Source organism: Prunus avium, chromosome 7 (assembly GCF_965620075.1).
Source record: "Prunus avium chromosome 7, drPruAviu1.hap1.1, whole genome shotgun sequence".
Classification (NCBI taxonomy): Eukaryota; Viridiplantae; Streptophyta; class Magnoliopsida; order Rosales; family Rosaceae; genus Prunus; species Prunus avium.
The window spans coordinates 2166204-2184469 of NC_142290.1; the positions used below are offsets into that span (position 1 = coordinate 2166204).

Below are 18266 nucleotides of genomic sequence, written 5' to 3' on the forward strand. Positions count from 1 at the left end.
AATTTTTCGTGTCATGTAGGGAACATATGATCCACATCAAGGCCGCTTATCCAAAATTTAGAAAGAGAACAAAGTGGCTGCAAGATAAGCACAATAGCACTTTCATTCAATGGCTACACTTCAAGGTATATGTTATTCAATAACATATTGGACTTTTAATTTTCTTCTTTCTATGTTAGATTGAATTAAGATATGATTAATTTGCAGGTTCAAAGTGAACTTGATGAGGGAGACAATCATGGGGTATAAAAAAATTTAAGGTGGCTAGCAGCTGGTCCAAACATGGCAGTGCCATTATATAGGAGCTATCTTATTAAAGGTGTTAAATTTAATATCAAGGCACAAGATGATGTGAGGACAGTTCAAAATAGTGGAGTTTATTTACTTGCACATACCATGCAAGTTGGTAGTGCCAAGGATAAAAACCCAATTCTCTCAAATATGGGTTTTTATGGTGTCATTCAAGAAATTTGGGACCTTGACTACCAAAAGTTTACAATCCCAATCTTTAGGTGTGATTGGATAGATAGTACTTCCGGCCTTGTAGTCGACGAACTTGGATTTACCCTTGTAGATTTGAGTAAAATTGGACATAGGAATGACCAATTTGTTTTGGCTTCTCAAGTCAAACAAGTATTTTTTGTTGACGACCCGATGCATCATGGTTGGTCGATAGTGTTATCAATGCCTAATAGAGAATATAATGATGTTATTGGTGATGATGTCTTAGGTGATGTGAGAATTGAGTGCGAGCCATTTACTAAAGGGATGCCAAATGTTGACACATTTGATAAACTAGTGGGTGAGTTTGGGAGTCAAAATATTCGAGATTGGTGTGAAGATATATGGATTGAATGATGCTCTTGTAATTTATGAAATTACTTATGCCCTAAACTGCACTACTGTAGGACATTAATTTTGTAATAAATTGCAATGTGTTTTCTTCACTTTCATTATGCAGGTTTTGGCCACAAAACAATCAGTACATAAAATACTGGTTCAGTATTATAAAACTACGGTCCTCATAAAACTGTGAAAAACAGACGTCTGTTTTCATAAAATTGTCAATAAAAAATGATGTTTTGGAGCATTCAACGACAGCATTGAATTTACCGACATCTAAAAGCGAAGTAAAATTGAAGAAAGACGACGGTATTGTGAAACAGTTATTAACGATATCACGTCGGATAAGCATAAAGAGCCGACATGTAATTACAAATAATACGACTCCAGTACCATAATACCGACGTCTAAAAGGACAGATATCGAACCTGAACGTTACAAAAGACGACGTCTTAGATCATGAACTCGTCCGTAACAAATCAAAAATCGTCATCTTAAAATTTTACCACGTCGCTTGTTATATAAAAAATGAAGTAAAAAATAAACAATTCACGACGTAATTTGATATCCAGAGGTAAATTTGTCGACGTAAAAAGATATTTGGACGTCGTTCTTTTACAAAAACAACGTTATATGGGAATATCCACGCCTCTTTTTTATTCTTATGTCGTTAAATATATTTTCCACGGTGATTGGCTGAAAAACTTCGTCGTCTCAGATAGATTAGACGACTATTATTTTGGTAAAGACGGCGTATAAATAGAGAAACACGGCTGTCTTTTACATGATCACGACATTGTATATAAAATACTACGTCGTTTATAGAAATAAATATGTCGTAAGTCATGAGCCTAACATATTTTCCACGTCGTTTATTTTATATACAATGAAGTGGAAAAACCATTTCACGACGGTTATGCAAATATATGAGACGTAGTATATCTTAATAACGTCGTATTTTATTTATTTAAAGACGTAGTGTATTTATTTACACGACTGTGTTTGTATAAAATAGGTCGTCTATTCTTATCCTTGACAATTTTTTGGCTCATTTTTCAGTATACGGACGTCGGTTTTTTTTGTTAATGACGTTGTTTGTTATAACAACGACGGTGATTTACCCTAACCGCTATTTCCACGTCAATATTAATGGAAAAAACGAAGTGAAAAAATCATGTCACGACGGTTATATAAATATATTGGACGTAGTATGTATTAATAACGTCATATTTTATTTATTTAAAGACGTATTGTATTATTTACACGACGGAGTTTGTATAAAATATGTCGTCTATTCTTATCCTTGAAAATTTTTTGGCTCATTTTTCAGTATACAGACGTCGGTTGTTTTTTGTTAATGACGTTGTTTGTTATAACAACGACGGTGATTTACCCTAATCGCTATTTCCACGTCAATATTAATGGAAAAAACGAAGTGGAAAAACTATTTCACGACGGTTATATAAATATATTGGACGTCGTATGTTTTAATAACGTCGTATTTTATTTATTTAAAAACGTATTGTATTTATTTATACGACAATTTTTTGGTTCATTTTTCAGTATACAGACGTCGGTTGTTTTTTGTTAATGACGTTGTTTGTTATAACAACGACAGTGATTTCCCATTGTGGTTTTACTTTGCAAAAGATGTCGGTCGATTTTATGACGGTTTGAAAACCCGATACACGACGGTGAATTCCCATCGTCTTTTGCCTTTTTTGTAGTAGTGACATTTCGGTGAAGTTGGATTCAACGAATTGTTCATGCATGAGTTTTGTAAACAAATCAATTTTTTGAACTATAATGGTAAATAAGTTAGCATAATAAGATTGCGATTTGATGCCTAGTATAATTAGGTGCATATCCAAGCTATAAAGCTTAATTTTTAAGTTATTTGTGCTCCCCAATCTTAAGATTATACATAACTTATTTTTTGTAAATGCATGTGTAAAAACCTGAACCGTAAATAATTTTTAATTATTAATTTATTCAAGTAAAAGACTAAATTACCTCGTGAATAATTTATTACGATTAAAGTTGACTTCTTGACCGGGAAGGAATTTGGGAATTCCATTTTTACCGTTGCGTAGAGCACGTCGAAACGAGTCCGTAGACATGTAGTGGGCTCAAATCCGAGTTGTATTGAGGAAGATACGATCAAAATACGTAGAGGTGGAAAACCGTAATTTAGCAAAAATCAGATTTTTATGTTTCTTCTTCTTCTCTCTCTCACTCTCTCTCTCCACGAAACCCCCTCCCTCTCGACAGCTCCCTCAAGCCGCCACCCCCAACCTCCATAACCACCACATCCGGCCACCCCAACCCACGAGACTGGTGCCAAAAGGATCTGCCAAGCTTCGCCGTCACACCCTACCCGACTTCCACCGCCAGCAACTGCGAGATTCGCCGAAAAAAGCTCGAAACCCGGCCAGTTTTTAGTCCAAACTTCCCGTAGCTCGTTCTCCGGCCTCCGGCCACCAATGTCGACGTGTGAGGTATGGTTTCTCACCTATTTTTTGTGCTCTAGCTAATGGTTAGGTAAGATTTGATTGATTTCTAGCTCAGATAATCCGATTTTCGATTCAAAGTTTGGCCGATTTCTAGCTTAGGTTGAAATTCTGGCCACTTCCGGTCATTTTCCGGGGTAGGTCCAAGAACAGCAGTGGCTCCAATCGATGTCCTGTACCTATGGTAGGAAGCTTGGCCAGCCGTTTGGAGTTTTTTGGGTTGCCAGAAATTTATCTAGCCACCCACCCGTTGCCAGTGCGTGCGGCGGCTTGGAAGCAGTATGGTGGGGCCACATTGTATCCTAAAATGATCCTCGTGTTGTGACGAGCGCGTAAGTGTGTTCAGATTCCAATTCGGATACTGTTTGACCCTCGAACGGATTTCGCCTATTGTGCGATTTCTGGGTTCGTTATGTTTGGACCATTGGATCGAACTCAAACTCACATATGTTGTACCTTGTATTTCTAGTCCCGGATACTCTGAAATCGTGAACCCTAAGGTTAAATAAACCGTAACCGTCTGATCGTGCGATCGTGATCAATCCGACTGTCTGATTTGGACCAAACTTGCAAGACGTGGTTATTAAAATGTGTAGAGCCTATAGGAACTCTCGGATTGACAATTCGAGGCCGTAAACCCCACGGGGTCTCAGGTTAACCAGTATGAAAATGTATCGCTTATCGACTCTCGGGTCTTTTCAGACCGTTCTAATCATTGGAAATGCTTAAGTGGGCATAGGAGTGGCCTTAAACTAGGTGCACACACTTTTAGAAGTCGGGGGTCAAGGTTTTGGATTAAATCATTATATTGAGCTATTTTATTAATTAAATATTTGTAATGGCTTAAATAGGTACTCGGGCTCCATCAGACTCGCAGGAGGGACCCTCGAAGGGTCAGGCTAGCTCGGACGCTCAGCGAGTGGACTTTTGTTTTTATAAATGGTTTTATGCAATTAAGTTTTGTTATTTGATCTTGAATAAGTTATTATTGACTATGGCTTTCCAAGCATGTTTAATTGGATTTAAATATTTTATTTATACGCTTCTATGTGGAAATGCAAAGGGCTTGAAAAGTAGGAAATGAGGTGATTATCGGATTGAATGGTTTGATGAGAAATAAAATTATAGTTTTCATGAATGGCAGCAGGATTTAAGGATAATTGAGAAATAGTTTTATAATCTTTAATCCTTTTCAGAAATATATTTATTTTAAAAACCACCATAGGTACCCAAGGTTGCCTTCGGAATAAATGTTGCCTACGGAATAAATAGTTGCCTTCGGATAAGTCAGCGCGCTTGACATTTGCCCCACGAGTCCTAGGGGTACTGGGACCGTGCGGAGCGAGGAATGCTAATCAAGTGGACTAAATGTCCCCTGAATCTAGCAAGGATTGCGGCTCGGGTCTACTTTGTGTTACTGAGACTTGTGAGGACGTGCCACAAATTGTGACACGAGGAATTAACGGTTTAGTGTGGGAATTGACAGAAATTAAAGAATTGACGAAAATATAATGGGTACACCTAGGTGGATGGAAATTATTTCGTTTTCGATGTTTTCATTGGGTTTGTTTAATTCTTTGAATGATGGAACGTTTATATTCATATAAATATGCATGCTTGATTTTTGTAAGAATATAGAATCTTGAGATAATTGAGTTTTCTAACTGTTTTTACGGAGGGGTTAGTATGTTCATATGCTATTTTCTAAAACTTTATTTTTGCGCCCCCAGGCAATAAACGTGCACTAGAGCACCACCACAGGGCAGACACCACACTCCGCTTCATCCTTTCCTTATGTAGGATTCCTTTTGTAATCAAATTGTGTTATTGTAAATTTCTGAAATAATTGTTCTGATATTTCCCTAGGATTGCAGTAAGGCATGAGGCCATTTAGTTCTGATATTGGGATGTTGGAATTTATGTCGATGCATGCTAAATGGTTGGGATATATATATATATATATATATATATATATATGCTTGTTTGACATGTGAAAATTTTGGGAAAAGATCAAATTACAGGGGAGATTCTACCGAATTTTCGGGAGAAGTCGATCTTGTATTTGTTTGTGCCTGATAAATCACGGCCATAAGCTGGCCGAAGGAGCCCCTTTCTCGGCCCTGACACTTGCTCGTTTGCCTTCCTGAAGACAAAAGAAAAATGCTAAGGCATGATCATCTCGGCCTCGAGTGCAGGCCGAGGCCGAGGCCGAACAAAATCACGGCCAAGGCATTAAAGGCAAATCATCACGTGATAGCAGGGACCCAGGCTTCATTTAATGAAGTAGTGCCTGTTTAATGCAGCAAACCCACTGGCCACAAAGAAGCATTTAATGCATGAGGGAAGGTGGGAAGTGACTGAAGTCAGGATTTGGTGATGAGGATCAGAGTGATTAGACGTGGACATTCTCACAAGAATTCTGACAGCCTGAGATATTGGTTCACCACCTATCCAGGCCATAAATGCGTCTCCACGGCCAGAAGCTCAGAACCCACGATCAAGAGCGGCGGCCGAGATTCACCGGGATTTCTGGGGTCACACCACCATACTTCATGATCCCAAATGTCGATTGGACTGCCCACTTGCTCCAATCAAGCTCCACCATGCAGATTTTTAGCCTCGATTACTCCTCCAGAGACTCTTCCTATAAATACAAGACTCGAGCTACATTCAAAGGGTTCAAACACCAAAACAAAGCCTCCCACGGAGCAACTTATTTTTTCCTGTAATGCACTTTCAATATCTTTACTTGCTTTCCTAGGAGTAGTGTTAGATTGTAAGGAAAATCCATTCATCAATATATCATACGACCCTTGATTTTCAAGGCGCCGGAGCACCATCCTTGTTGTTCGTTCACTCACCCCATATATCACACGACCGTCGCTCCCTGAGCAGCGCGCCGGAGCACCGCCCAAAACCCACCACCAACACCATCACTCAACGGCCTTGTAGTTCAGGCCGTGAACCTAACAGCCGAGACCAATTCCTCTCTCGGCTACAATCGTTTGATTAGGAAGACGAGTTCAAACAGGCGCACCACCTATCCATCCAACACTCATCAACACATCGACGCACGGTAGACCGTGCTGGCACGCCCGCGCACAACCGCACCGCACCCAAAAGCAGGAAACCGTGTGTTAACGCATATCCCCTCGGCCCGGAACTCCAGGCCGTGATATTTGCACGGCAGACACTTTTGGCACGCCCGGTGGGATACTTGTCAAAAAATTTATGGTGGAAACTAGGGCACAGGCAAAGCTCAAAAACAAAGCAGTCGAAATGACTTCTGAGACTCCTGAGTCCGCCTCACCAATCACAACTACCGAGACCGAACGTACGGTTGGGATCTCGGCCGGCGTTCCAGTAACGACGGATCGCACGGCCGAATCCATGCAGGAACAGGCAGTGGTGGAGGAACTGATGTCCAAGCAGGCCTACAGGATAGAAACATCCTTCATGGCCGCGATGGACAGGTTCTCCTCAGAACTGCGAACGCTCTTACAGGAGAGGATGCCGGTGACCTCGCCCGCGACACCTCCCAGAGCCGGACCGAGGGGCCAAGAGCGCGACAGAATCGAGCCTTACGGCGAAAGCAGCAGCCTCGGCGTCTCGGCCCACACCCAAGCATCAGGGTACGGCCAGCATTCTTTGCCACCGACAAACAGCTGTGGGCAATCCCAGCCCACGTGGATGAATTCTGGACCAACCTACTCGGCGGAGACAGCGTGCGGACCGCTCCATGCTTTGGCCATATCACTAGGGCACGACAGCTTCACGCATCCTGGGATCCACCCACTAGGCTCAGTTCATACTGCCGCCGTCCACACCCATCCTGGCCCAAGCAACGCGTCCGCTGTATCATCACAACAGTACAGTCAGGGCAGTCTGACCGTCTTACCACCTTTGCAGGCGTCGTCGTGTCCGTTGGGCTCTCACCTTCACTATGGGTCGGCCGTTCCAGCAACAACGCATACGCACCTTGGCCAAACCCACGGTGCTCATCTGGCATCAACCAGCTCGGTCATCCCGGCCGAGCCCTTTGTTCAAATGGCCCAGCAGGTAAGGCCTCAGAACGAGGTGCTACAGGCCACGCGGCCGTATGCAGCCCAACAGGAGGCCGTACTCGCCAGGATATACGAGGCGGCTCGAAGACGTCCCGCGAATGATCGAAGACGGCCTAGCTCAGAGGCGGCCGGACATGCCAAGATATACGAGGCCGTACTCGCCAGAAATTGACCGGACCCCCCTCCCCCGGAACTATCGATTGCCAGAGTTCATGCTTTTTTCTGGGGATGGGCAGACCTCCTCCATTGAACACGTCGACCGTTTCACGGCCCAGTGTGGAGAGGCCGATTCAAACGCTCAGAGACTCCGACTATTTGTTCATTCTTTGACCGGCGGGGTGTTTTCATGGTTCATAAACCTTCCGCCGAACTCAATAAGGGATTGGTCTGATATGGAAAGGGTGTTCCACGAACATTTCTATCAGACCAACCGAGGAATAACGGTCGCCGAGTTGGCAAGAATGAGTCAAGCATCGGATGAATCACCTCGCGATTACCTACAACGGTTCAAAACATGTAGGAATTGGTGCCGCACGAACCTACCAGAGAGGGAGTTCGTCAAGATGGCCGAGGAAAGATTGGAATTCGAATACCGGAAGAAATTCCAGGGAATCTAATTTCGGGACATGCATGACTTGACCAACAAGGTGGACAGATATGCGTCCTTGTTGAAAGAGGAGATGCAGAAGAAGACGGCCTCAAAGGGGACCTACTACAGGAATCCCATCGTCAGCTACGCCAAAGCAGACGGCTCCGCAGAGGCCGAGGGCGATGAGGTCGAGATGAGTTCGGCCGAAGTCAGCATAGACAAACCCTTCGTTTGCAGAGGGCTTGTTAAAACTGACAATAGCCGCACAAAGGTCCCCGACGCCAAGTTCGCGACGTGGGAAACGAAGGCCTACACTTTTGATTTAACAAGGGCCGAGGCTATCTTCGACCTGCTGGTGGCCGAGAAGAAGGTAAAATCGTCCTTCGGCCATAAGACTCCGAAGCCCGAGGAACTCAAAGGGAAAACGTTTTGCAAGTACCACAGTTCTTGGTCTCATAACACCAACAACTGTGTTGTCTTGCGAGACGTTATCCAGAAATTGATAGACGAGAAGAAGCTCCAATTTCCGGGCGGCCATGCAGGTCGACTCCAAGCCGTTCCCTCCACCTGTCGTTAAAATGGTCGACGCCCAACTCCCGGCCGGGGATAGAGGAGTTCGCAGCTCGGCGAAAGGAAAGGAGCCTTTGGCCGAACTTGAGCCGGCCCTTTGCGAACGATGCAAGTGTAAGATCGGTCAGCCCAGGCCGCCGAGCCATCTCAAACGATCGTGAAAAGATTCGGTGGTCAGTACGGTCGACGGCCGACCAGCAGAGCTGTTTTCAACCGACTAGGGCCACAAAACCCCAACGCCTCGGCCAGCCACGAAGAAGAGGCCGCCCCTAGGTCGATAAAAACTTTCAAACCACCAGTCATAAAGGATGACCGATGGTACCATGCACGGCCTGGGGGCAGGGCCGAACCACTGACGAAAACCCAGCTGAGAAGAATGCAGAGACAGGTTCAGCAGGCCAGGATGCAGACAACCGAGGTCGAGGGCTTCAAACGCCAAAAGAAAGTGGCGACTGCTGACGGGCCGTCATCCAAACCAGTTGTCTCCCCGGCCGTGAGAGCAGCCAACACCAAGCCTTTGAGGGCGTGGCGCCCTAGGCAAGACGAAAGTTCCCATGGTTCGTTGGCCAATTCAGCTCAGCCAAAGGCCGCGGTCATGGAAAGAACAGACGAAGGTGTCGTCGACATCTACCACGGGAGGGATCCCCCTTTTTCGGCCAGCGGTCTGTCCTTCCTCAGAGAATTCCATAAGGACCATTCGGCCATGGATCTGTACGGCATGACCCCTGAGAGCCGAGAAATCGTAGAATTGGCCCTCAAGAACACAAAGGCAGAAGCGCTCCTCATCACCAGCGGTTCTGACTCGGCCATTAAGGCCGTATACCAGGCGAACAGGGAGTCCAGAGCAAGAGGCCTGCCAAGTTACCAGCCCAACCTCGGCGGATTAGAGGCTAAAATCCCCTTCAGCAGGGGCGATTTGGAATATCTCCGCCGGTCCTTTGCTGTGACGCCGGCAGACACGTTCTTTGGTTTGACGACCGAGGAAGAGGGCCGAGTAAGCCGCCTAGACGATTACCTAGCAGCTAGGGACGCATTGGCAGAGGCTAGACGGGCCCTCAAAGAGGAGGTCGAAACCTCAGAACCCCCTAAGGTCAAAGCGTCCACAACCGATAGTCCGAGGGCCATGAGGCTTATGGACGAGGGTTTCGGAGATCCTCTCTTCGGGCATGAGGCCGAGGACGACCCCACAATAGGAATCTCCGATGAAGAATATGAGGGAATCCTCGGGATGGTCGAGGAAACGGCTCTCGCCAAAGACGGCTCTGAGACTGAAGAAGAAGCCGGTAGGGGAAACCCGCAGGAGCCGGAGGAAGTCGGCATCAACATGGTCATGGTGCTGCCATTCGAGTTTTCAGCCCCAGGAGGACAGACTAGCAGCTTAGAGGATGACGTGCCCGAGGAGCAATTTGACCAGAGACCAAAGACTAAGGAGGAATTGCTGGCCGTAGCGTTTAACGAAGTGATACCAAGAGACGAGCCGAACAAATACCGGCACTTGAAGCCTTTGTATATCTCAGCTCACATAGAGGGTGTGCCCATATCCAAGGTTTTCGTTGACTGTGGGGCGACGGTCAACATCCTTCCCTATTCCTTGATGAGAAAGCTGGACAAGTCGAAGCAGGACCTCATCCCCAGCGACGTGGTCATGAGCAGTTTTGTCGGCGATAAGTCAAAAACCATTGGCGTATTGCCCTTAAAGATTACCATGGCCGATCAGACGAGGGTCGCGGCCTTCTACGTGGTCGAATCAAGCGTCGACTACAACGTATTACTCGGCCGTGATTGGATCCATCAATCTGGGTGTATACCATCTTCCCTTTTCCAATTGTTATTCTTCTGGGACGGCCAAAAGGTGTTTATACATCCGGCCGACGAAAAACCTTTCGAGGCCAACGCAGTGCAAGCTCGGATTTACGACGACGATGTTGGATGGGTTGTCATCACCGGCCACGATGCAAACAGCCGACCAACCAGAACGACGGCCCAGAAAGTGCTGGAGTTAGGCGCCGAGAACATCCGACAGGATTCGTTGCGCGAAGTGTTGATCGACCTCACCAGTCTTTAAATGACAGACAAGGCCACTAAAGAAGAGGGGGCAGTGGCCGTGAGGGATTTGGTAGAACGACTGCTGGAACACTGGGCGGCGGAATCCTTACGGCCAAATTCACCAATCAACCTGATCGAATTCCTCCACGAAGCGGACGAAACGGACGCATTGACTTTCGACGACCTAGAAACGGCGCCCGCCGAAATGGAGGATGACTACCCTGAAGTCCAGGACCCTTTGTTAGAAATTAATGTAGGGTCCGAGGCCGAACCACGGCCTCTTTTTGTAAGCCATCTGTTGGATCCGAAGTTAGCGGCCGAGGTTATCGGCTTGCTAAATGAATATAAGGATTGTTTTGCTTGGGATTATCATGAGATGCCTGGGTTGCCAAGAAGTTTGGTCGAGCACGAATTAAGAATCAATGAGGGGTTCAAGCCTTTCCAACAGCCGCCAAGGCGTTTCTCGACTGAGGTACAGCTTAGGGTCAAGGAGGAAATTGAACGGCTCCTTAAAGTCGGCTTCATACGAACGGCCCGGTACGTTGAATGGCTGGCCAACATTGTACCGGTTTTGAAGAGGTCTGGGGCTTTGAGGGTTTGCACCGATTACCGAAATCTGAACCTCGCGACCCCCAAAGACGAATATCCCATGCCTATGTCAGATCTCCTGGTGGACGGAGCCGCAAAGCACGAACTCCTGTCTTTCATGGACGGCCATGCGGGTTACAACCAAATTTTTGTGGCCGAGGAAGATGTTCACAAAACGGCGTTCAGATGTCCAGGAGCAATCTGAACCTATGAGTGGGTGGTCATGCCGTTCGGCCTGAAAAATGCCGGCGCGACATACCAAAAAGCCATGAACCTTATTTTTCACGACCTTATAGGCCGAACCGTTGAAGTCTACATCGACGATGTGGTTGTAAAGTCCTCGTCCAGAGCCGACCACGTTGGACATCTTCGACAGGCTTTTGACCGGATGCGAGCGCACGGCCTAAAAATGAACCCGAAGAAATGTGCTTTTGGTGTCACTGCCGGGAATTTCCTCGGTTTCTTGGTTCACCAACGAGGAATCAAGGTAGATAAAAATAAGGCTACGGCCATTATGGCGGCCCCTCCGCTGAGGACTAAGAAGGAGCTCCAGTCCTTCCTCGGTAAGGTGAACTTTTTACGGTGTTTCATATCCAATCTGGCGGGAAAAATTCGACGTTGTCTCCCTTGCTCAAACTCAAAGACATGGAACGGTTCGTATAGGGGGCAGAGCATCAGGCGGCCCTCGACGACATCAAGAAATATTTGTCCCAACCGCCGGTCCTTATGCCGCCGAAAAGGGGGAAACCATTGAGGCTTTACATTTCGGCTTCAGAGGGCTCTATCGGCTGTCTGCTGGCTCAGAACGAGTCTGGGCTCGAACAAACGGTGCACTATCTAAGCCGCACCCTCAACACGGCCGAATTGAACTATTCGCCGGTCGAAAAATTATGCCTAGCGCTTTATTTCGCGGCCACCAAGTTGCGGCATTATATGCTTCCTTCGGTTGTTCAAATCATCTCTAAGACCGATCTCATCAAATATATGCTTACCCGGCCAATCATACGCGGCCAAATTGGGAAGTGGACGATGGCATTGTCCGAATTTACCTTTCAATACGTGGCTCAGAAATCGATCAAGGGTCAGGCTTTGGCCGATTTTCTGGCTCATCACCCAGCCCAGGGACAAGAAGAGGAGTTGGAGGTCGAGATCGGTATGGCCTGCATGGAAAAGAATTTTTGGACCATGTACTTTGACAGCTCCAGCACCGAGGCCAGGTCAGGAGCCGGAGTTGTGATTGAATCTCTTCAAGGGCAGAAGTGGCAGTTCGCTTTCCAACTCGATTTCAAATGCACTAATAATCAGGCTGACTACGAAGCGCTCATCATTGGTCTCGAGATTTTGAAAGAAATGAAGGCAACCCGTGTTTTGGTCTACGACGACTCTCAGCTGTTGATTAACCAGTTAACTGGGGAATACCAATGCACAAGCGAGAATTTGGCCGTGTATTATGTGACGGCCCTCCACACGGCCGATAGATTTTCTAGAATTTCCTTTGTTCATATACCGCGCACCGAAAACGGCGAGGCCAATGAGATGGCCCAGGTAGCGTCTGGCGTAAACATCCCGAGCACCGACCATGATCGCGTGATAAGAATCGAGAGGCGTACCTTGCCAGCCTTGGCCAAACGAGGAATGACAGCGCAAGTGTTTTCGGCCGATATCACCGACGAGATCGACACGGCCGAAGCCGATTGGCGCTACCCCATAGTGAAGTATCTGCATAACCCTTCTGGCAGCCATGAAAGGACTACACGGTTCCAAGCTCGGTGTTATTTAATTTATCAGAATGAGCTGTACCTAAAGGGATCAGATGGTTTATTACTCCTATGTCCCAGCACCGAGGACATCAAGGTCATCATGAATGAATCTCACGAGGGGATTTGTGGTGCTCACCAGTTTGGGGTCAAGATGAGGTGGTTGGTTCGGAGGCACGGCTATTACTGGCCGACCATTTTGAAAGATTGCATAGAGTATGCGAAGAGATGTATCAAGTGTCAAATCTAGGGCCCCATACAAAGGGTACCGGCCGAAGCCTTTCACCCGGTTACCAAACCATGGCCATTCAGAGGGTGGGCCGTGGATATCATCGGCAAAGTCCATCCGACCGCATCCAACCAACACGCTTGGATTTTGGTGGCGACCGACTATTTCACCAAATGGGTCGAGGCCGAGTCCTATCGGTCGATATCCAGCGCACAGGTGGTCAAATTCTTTGACAATCACATCGTTCATCGGTTCGGTATTCCAGAAACTATCACGGCCGACAACGGCCCGGTATTCGCATCGGCCGAGACACGGGAGTACACCGAGAAAATGGGGATCAAATTGATCCACTCAACACCTTACTACCCTCAATCTAACGGACAGGCCGAGGCAAGTAACAAAGTAATCAAGGGCATCCTAGAGAAGATGATCGAGGAAAAACCTAGGGCGTGGCACGACTTGCTCCCCGAAGCTCTTTGGGCTTACCGAACCTCAAAGCGGTCGGCCACGGGCACATCTCCTTACTCCTTAACCTACGGTCACGACGCCATCATCCCGATGGAGTTAAAGGTTCGGTCTCTCCGTGTGGCCGAGCAGCCTGAGCGTGAAGGGGGGGTTATGCACAAGCCATGGCTCAGGAGTTGGAAGATTTTGAGCAATCTAGACTCGATGCCTATAACCTGATGTAGGCACAAAAGCAAATCGCAGCGAGGGCTTACAACAAAAGGGTTAAGCAAAAGGCTTTCGCCGAAGGCGACCTAGTATGGCGAGCCGTGCTTCCTATTGGGACAAAGGACCCTCGGTTCGGCAAATTTTCGCCCAACTGGGAAGGACCGTTCATTATCGAACGAATTCTTGGCCGAGGTGCATTTCAGTTAAAAGATAGAGATGGGGAATGGCACAACTTGCCGATCAACGGCCAATATTTGAAGAGATATATCCCGTCATTGTGGGAGACGGCCGCAGAAAGGTTATGAGATTTGCAAATATCAAAGTGGAGTATGCAACATAACAAATACAAACTAAAGGAAATCATACTTCATTTTATTCATTTGGGTTGAAAAGGGGGGTGCGTTTACAAGGAGACGGCCAGGTCCTGGCCGAGTGCAAACACACATAAGAAAAATCACATCCTAAATTTACGCGCTTCGGCTCCTTGGTCTTCTTGCAAGACAATCAGACGCCTTCCCCCGAGGCAGGACCTTCGCCACCTATATCGCCATCAGCCACGGCCAGCCTAAAGCCAGGGCTTCACTCCAGGCCATGGGAAGCGCAAGGGCCGTCACCCCGGACACGGACGGCCACTGCCACTCCAGCCGTGGTAAGCAGTCGCCATTCCGGCAGTGGCAGCGGCCGTCGTTCAGGCCGTGGTAGCGGCCATTACTCTGGACATGGTAAGCGGTCGTCATTCCGGTTATGGTAGGAGTCATCACTCCAGCCTTGGTGAAGGCCGTCACTCCGGCCATGGATGTGACCCGAGTATTCAGCCGCATAAATTCGGCCGCGTCGAGGTCATCATCCCAGATCTTCTCGCCCTCATCAAACTGCCAAGTCATCTGGACCAGGCCAAATTGCCAAGTCATGCGACTCAGCAAGTTTGGTTCCCTGGTTTTGAGGAAGCTGCAATAAGGATCATTAGGGCAGTTGGAAATAAGGGAGGGCGAAGCCCAGGAATCAAAGAAGGGTTCCAGAGCGATTAAAGCAAGAAGGAAGTTCGCTGGATAATAATTTTAAGTTTGAGGAACGAGGGTTAAGAAAACTGAAGAAGGTCAGTATGAACCTTCGAAGAAAATGAACTCGGAGATCTTGGGAGTGTGAGGGAAAATGTGAAGGAGTATGGATTTTATACTGGTGCTGGAGTTCAAAACAGAGGTATGATCTCGAAATATGAAATGGCTTGACAGCGCACTCAGAGCACGCGAAATTATGACAGAGACATGGTGGCCGATGTTTCGATTGGTGGGGCAAAACTATGACTCGTGCGAATTAAGAGCGCGATGACACGTCGAAAATCTAGAGACCATCGTTTCATTTGACGAGGCGAAGCGACGCCCTGGGCAATGATGGCCTACATGACGTGCTTGAGGCATTAAATGCACCGACTGGCCTGCGCATTTAATGCCCCAGTTGTCAATCACTTCAGAAAGGAATGCAAAGGGTCCATCCCTTGGAATCCATTCGGCCCCTACCCATGCCGAGGCCGAAGAATCCAGGGATGTGGGGGCAATGTTTGTGCCTGATAAATCACGGCCATAAGCTGGCCGAAGGAGCCCCTTTCTCGGCCCTGGCACTTGCTCGTAAAACTGAAACGCAGCGTTTCAACAAGGTGCTTTGCCTTCCTGAAGACAAAAGAAAAATGCTAAGGCATGATCATCTCGGCCTCGACTGCAGGCCGAGGCCGAGGCCGAACAAAATCACGGCCAAGGCATTAAAGGCAAATCATCACGTGATAGCAGGGACCCAGGCTTCATTTAATGAAGTAGTGCCTGTTTAATGGAGCAAACCCACTGGCCACAAAGAAGCATTTAATGCATGAGGGAAGGTGGGAAGTGACTGAAGTCAGGATTTGGTGATGAGGATCAGAGTGATTAGACGTGGACATTCTCACAAGAATTCTGACAGCCTGAGATATTGGTTCACCAGCTATCCAGGCCATAAATGCGTCTCCACGGCCAGAAGCTCAGAACCCACGATCAAGAGCGGCGGCCGAGATTCACCGGGATTTCTGGGGTCACACCACCATACTTCACGATCCCAAATGTCGATTGGACTGCCCACTTGCTCCAATCAAGCTCCACCATGCAGATTTTTAGCCTCGATTACTCCTCCAGAGACTCTTCCTATAAATACAAGACTCGAGCTACATTCAAAGGGTTCAAACACCAAAACAAAGCCTCCCACGGAGCAACTTATTTTTTCCTGTAATGCACTTTCAATATCTTTACTTGCTTTCTTAGGAGTAGTGTTAGATTGTAAGGAAAATCCATTCATCAATATATCATACGACCCTTGATTTTCAAGGCGCCGGAGCACCATCCTTGTTGTTCGTTCACTCACCCCATATATCACACGACCGTCGCTCCCTCAGCAGCGCGCCGGAGCACCGCCCAAAACCCACCACCAACACCATCACTCAACGGCCTTGTAGTTCAGGCCGTGAACCTAACAGCCGAGACCAGTTCCTCTCTCGGCTACAATCGTTTGATTAGGAAGACGAGTTCAAACAGGCGCACCACCTATCCATCCAACACTCATCAACACATCGACGCACGGTAGACCGTGCTGGCACGCCCGCGCACAACCGCACCGCACCCAAAAGCAGGAAACCGCGTGTTAACGCATATCCCCTCGGCCCGGAACTCCAGGCCGTGAGATTTGCGCGACAGACAGTATTAAAAATTGAATTTTAGCTAGAAGGGCAATTTAGTCATTTGTGCCCGACACCCGCCAAGTGTCGAAGACACATAGGGTTTTGCTTTGTTTCCAAAGTGGAATTTGGGTCGGGTCCTATCAACTTGGTATTAGAGCATTAGGTTTAAATTCCAGTAGACTTCGCACCTTGTGTGCATTCCTGTTTTGATAAATTCGTGTTTCTTGTGACAGAATCGTGGGCCCTAAATGTGGTGGCACTCATAGGGGAACTCAATGGTCATCCCGACTTCGACGACGGGATCCTTCTCCTGAGCTAGAGAACCCTCCGATTTTGGGTTTGGTACCGGAACAGGTCGAGCAGTCTTACGTATGAGGTCCGGCAGGAGCTATACCGGTGATGCCCACTCCACCGATTGATCCAAATTTTCAGTAGACACTGGAGTTGTTCACCCATGCCTTACCATGACTGGGCAACCCAGAGATCCATCCTTGAGTTATGCTGACCAAGCTAGAAGAATTGGGGCCGTAGAGTTTGATGGTGATGGTGACCCTATGGGAGCCGAGGAATGGATGGAAAATATGGAGAGAATTATGGATGTGATGGATATTCCACAGGAGTGTAGAGTGGTTCTGGCCACTTTCTTTCTGTCCAGGAATGCCAGACACTAGTGGGAGTCACTCTGAAGACGGTATCAGGATTCGTCAGCTATTACATGGTTAGAATTCCGGACTGCATTTGATGAGCAGTTCTACCCACTAGCCGAGCAAAATATGAAGATGGAGGAATTTCTTCAGCTGGAATGGGGCAGTATGACAGGTTTCGAATATGAGAAGAAATTCAATGAATTGTCCAAGTATTGTGCACCACTTGAGAGGAAGAAGTGTCAGTTGTTCACCAGAGGACTAAAGGCATCCATCCGTGACATCGTGATAGGACAACGTCTGATTAATTTCAGAGATTTGGTTATGTCTACCTCATTGATCGAGAGCAGTCAAATGATGGTCTAGGACGTAGCGATTTCCATAGACGGCAGTATGACATGGGTGGTCCCAGCCAGGGGTTATCCAAGAGAGGCAGTTATAGCTCCGGATTGTCCAGTTGCCGTAGCTAGGGAGCTATTCGAGCTGGAGTCAGCTCCAGGGGAGGGTCCAATCAGAGTGGGAGTTTTGAACCCGTTCCGGAGGTAGTACAGCTAGAGGTTCTAGGAGACAGCTGCAGCTAGTTTTCAGTGGGAGGAATCGCTCCCACTATGCTTTATGCGGCAGGTACCATATTGAGCCCTGCCAATAGGGTACCACTAGGTGCTATCACTGTGGTCAGTCTGGGCATTTTCGGAGGGAGTGCCCGATGCTTCTGCAAGGCAGAGAAATCTCCGTTGGGCACAGAGCAGAGTACAGGATACATCACAGTTTGTGGGGGCCTCGTCTAATGGTGGGGCCCAAATCAGTGTGGCTAGGAGAGGTGGTAGTTAGCAGAGGGGACGTGGAAGACGTTCTAGGGCAACAGGCAGGGTATATAACATGTCTCAGCAGGAGGCACATGCGTCACCTGATGTGATCATAGGTATATTACCAGTCTTTGGGATTCCTGTTAGAGTTTTAATTGACCCCGGGGCTACACATTCTTTTGTTGCACATAGTTTTGCCCACAATGCGGATGTGAGACTCACAGCTCTGTGTGAGGAACTTGCCATTTCG

General features: G+C 47.4%; 1 pseudogene; it reads left to right on the plus strand.

Annotated features, from left to right (window-relative positions):
* The first annotated feature begins 14612 nt into the window (after positions 1–14612).
* On the plus strand, positions 14613–18041 carry LOC148292805 (uncharacterized; annotated as a pseudogene).
* Positions 18042–18266: the final 225 nt, after the last annotated feature.